General features: G+C 34.7%; 1 pseudogene; it reads left to right on the forward strand.

Moving 5' to 3' along the window:
• The first annotated feature begins 388 nt into the window (after positions 1–388).
• LOC129772358 (U4 spliceosomal RNA) lies at positions 389–503 on the forward strand (annotated as a pseudogene).
• The last annotated feature ends 3,548 nt before the right edge of the window (positions 504–4,051 follow it).

The following is a 4,051-nucleotide window of genomic DNA, read 5'->3' on the forward strand; positions in this document are numbered from 1 at the left end:
TTGCATTTTTGCAAACCGGAATGTGTTTTCCCAATACAGAACCAAGAAGTTGGGAGAATCGGCATTGCAAATACATTCAAGTCGGATTATACTTTTATACCCTCAAACATTTTTACACTCCAGAATTCGTTTTGCTATCACGGTCTACAAAAGCGGGTACAAATGCAATGCTTTGACTCGGTTATTCAAGACTGCATTGTAAGATATCCTTTCATGTCGCCAGCTCACTGAACTTCTACGCATACCGTTTAATGATTAGGCAAAATGTTGATAACTATTTGCTGTGATAACTACCATAATGCATGAATTGACTCAAATTGAGATTTGTTTGCAATTGAATTCGTAAATAGTTTCATTCATTCACTATTTTAATCAATACACAAAAGATAGCACTGCGCAGCGGCGATATCGTACCCAATGAGGATCATCCGAGGTGGGATTATTGCTAATTGAAGAAATACAATCCCGCTCGAACCGTGTTGATCTGGAGTTCCCCGCAAGGGTAGCTAGGCCGAGCGCGTTAGTACCAGTGCACCAGTCCACCTAGCCGGCGTTATATAGTTTCGGCCGCTGAAGTGATCGAGTTAGCTGGCAAAGCTGCTCGCGACGATAAGAAAACCCGCATTCGGAACAGAACACATTCGGTTCGGTGGACATCAAGACAACAGGCAGTTGCAGCGAGTGGCGAGTGGCAAACGCAATCGCAAAACGGCATCAGGTAGCAGAAGAAAAAATTTTGTTCTTTATACAAACTGCTTCAACGGCAAATCCAGAACAAGGCGGCATCGAGGGCGTTCGAAATGGTTTTTTTCAAAACCACGAGTACTAAGTTTTCTAAATTGGAACCATTCCATAAAACAAGGCGCTTTTCAGGGCCATTAAACCTTCCAAAAAAGAGTTTAGGAAATACAGTTCAATGCTTTCTAAAACAATATCCAAAATAATAATAAAACACAAATTGATTTTTTCATAATTTGTTTGCCAGGATATGATGAGTATGTGAATTTGGCAGTTGTTCTGAGCTTATTGATTTTCACCAATTCTTGAATTGCTTCTAGATTGAAAGTACAGTAATTTACACTTATCTCGACATTTAGCTAATTGGACGGACCTGTAATGCGACATATTTAGTTGAACATTTCTGTAAACATAGAGTTCGGGGTCCAAATTATGACCCCACATTGAAAGTCGACACTGTACCACTCTCATCGCAAATGTTCAATTACAGGTTAAAATTACCTCCAATCCGACACTGAGTGGTGGTAATGCGACGTGCCATTGAATTTAATTTACTGTAAAATATGTCACAAGCTGAATGGGAAGAAATTTTCCAACTGTGAAAGCTGTGGCGAGTGGCAAATGCAATCGCTAAACAGAAAGGTTTCTGGGCCACAGAAGACACATTTTCCAAAGCAACGGGCGCGGTAAAACCCTAGATCGGACTCTTATGTGTGGGGATGGGAGTTTATCCCGAAATGGTCCCAATACCCAGAATAACCCTTGTTTTATGAATGGCAATCAGTAACAGCAAATAATAATAAAAAGGTCGTGATGGACGTACATGGGGATCAAAGACAATGTAAAGATGTATTCCATGTACGGGGCTAGGTGGTGAGCCTTCATAAAAAACGCAAAAACACAACGTCAAAGTTTTATTCAAACTGTGTATACAGCCATTCCATGCCAAACCGATATAGTGGTTCTCAGATTTTCGTCGAAAGTGGTAGTTTTGTTCTTTATTGCAAAACATTAGACCCGTATTTTTTATTTTTATTTTCAGGGTGCCTATTTCCATTTTAGGGTGGTCCGAAAAATCTTTTTTTTGCACTTTTTTCCAAAAATGACTTTTTCCAAAATTCGTAACTTTTGAACTACTGAACCGATTTAGATGATCGATATATATAATTGAAACCAATAAGCTAAAAAAATAGCATCTCTCATATCGAGATATGTTATGTAAAAAATCCTCTGCTTTCAAGAAAAAAATAAAAAATATATAACACCCTCTAATCCAAAGCCATGAAAACAATAAAATACGGTTACAATCAATAATTACGAAAATAAATTCCATTGTTCATGCAAGTTTAATATTTTTTCATAAAAGGCTCATTGGCTTTAATTTGATATGTCTATCATCTAAATCAGTTCAATGGTTCAAAAGATATGAATTTTTAAAGAAAGTTATTTTTGGGAAAAATGGAAAAAGTTGAATTTTCGGACCACCCTAAAATGGAAATGGTTACCCTAACGAAAAAAATACGGGTCTAATATTTTGCAAAACAGAACAAAACTATCACTTTTTATAGAAATCGGAGAACCACTATATCGGTTTGGCATGGCATAGCTTTATAATCGAATCTAAAATTGAATGTAATCGAATCATATATAATCGAGTCTGAGTTTCAAGCAGTAGGTGTGTATCTCAAGGTTTCTAAAGTTTTGTACATACTTGATAACCCAACAAGTGTCTACATGAAGGATGAGTTCTGCAACGAAAAATATTTGTTTTAGTGAGCTCTAAAAGTCGTCCGAAGACAGTTTACATGTAGAATTTGAAATGTAAAAGTAACTTAGAACTTAGAACAAAAGCACAAAATCAGTTGTATTGAATGACAGCAAAAAAAAATTCTGCAAAGTTGCTTTAAATGACTGGAGCTACAACATTGCCGAAATATTGTTACCTCTATTTATAAAGATAAGAAAGTTAGATTTTTTTATATTACCTTAAATTTTGGTCACCCTATTTTTGACTACTTGAAAATGAGCGCTTCATCATATGTAACAACTTTGTCGAAAACAGTTCTTGTCTAAAGAGTAATTGTCAAGCTCTAGATGAAAATTTTCACTTGAACTCGAACTGCAAGGATTTAAAATTACTGCACAATGAAAAAAAATCAAATTTTGGACAAATATAACATGATTTTGTGGAATTCTGTGATCCATAACTTACATGAGGGTCTTCTAGTTCTATAGGAACGTTAACTTTTCATGCTATGATATGTCAATATTTTCTAGTAGTTGAAATTATTATCGTAAGCGCTTAAGTGTTCGGATGTCGATGCATTACGATATATCGACGGACTTGTCTACAATTAAACTGAGTATCCTTTTTTTATCCCATTTGTTTATTGCAGGCTCATTAGCATTTTAGCTGTAACAGAGCCAAATTTTAATCGTGTACATGTCACATGTTTATCATATCTATAATTAGCACATTACACAGTTGCCACATTTTATAGATCATGCCGTTTTAATGCCTTGCCTTAATAATTTTAAAAAGAAATTAAAACAATATCTCAAATCAACGGCAATATTTTCGTAATATAGATCGATCAACCACAATAATCTATTCATGTATCGTTTTTTGTATGCTTGCCAGTACTCTATTTTGTGAACTTAATGTTCCATGTTTATTTGTTTTTTTTTACAATTTTTTTTTCCTCTTATATATTATTATATCAAGCAAGGTGGGTTTCTCACCTCACCATTCTTTATCAGTTTAGGTACTTTTAAATTGTTCGTATTTAAGATGAAAATTTTCACTACTGCAGTAATCAAAAATAACTAAATAACTAAATAACTAGAAAGTTATTTCAAAAATTTCTATGCATTCTAAAATAATATTGGAAGTGATAAACAAGTGGATTAAATAATATAATTTCGTAGTTCTACGCCGAAAATGCGGTCGTGTTATAGGTACAACCCCTTACATTTTTTGTAATAATGGGAGTCCAACTCTAGGATCCTCAAATAAAAGTATCTTCGAGATGGGGGCGAGTGGAGCGCAAAAAAACTGAACATGGCTGCTTTTTTGCTTCTTCGATGGGAGTTTGGTATGCTCATCTTAATCGAATCAATGAAAACCGGGTAGATATAAGTGATTATACTTCCAATATTCAAACCTGGAAAACTTTAGCAGAGACCTCAGTATACTCATCGCAGTTAATGTTTGTTCTGATTAAGTAAAAAATATGAAATATCAATAATGTTAATGCATATAACATTATTAATAGTTCGGCTGAAAAGTTCATAAGTTTGACGTCTATATGGC

This window comes from Toxorhynchites rutilus, chromosome 2, assembly GCF_029784135.1.
Source record: "Toxorhynchites rutilus septentrionalis strain SRP chromosome 2, ASM2978413v1, whole genome shotgun sequence".
NCBI classification, from domain to species: Eukaryota; Metazoa; Arthropoda; class Insecta; order Diptera; family Culicidae; genus Toxorhynchites; species Toxorhynchites rutilus.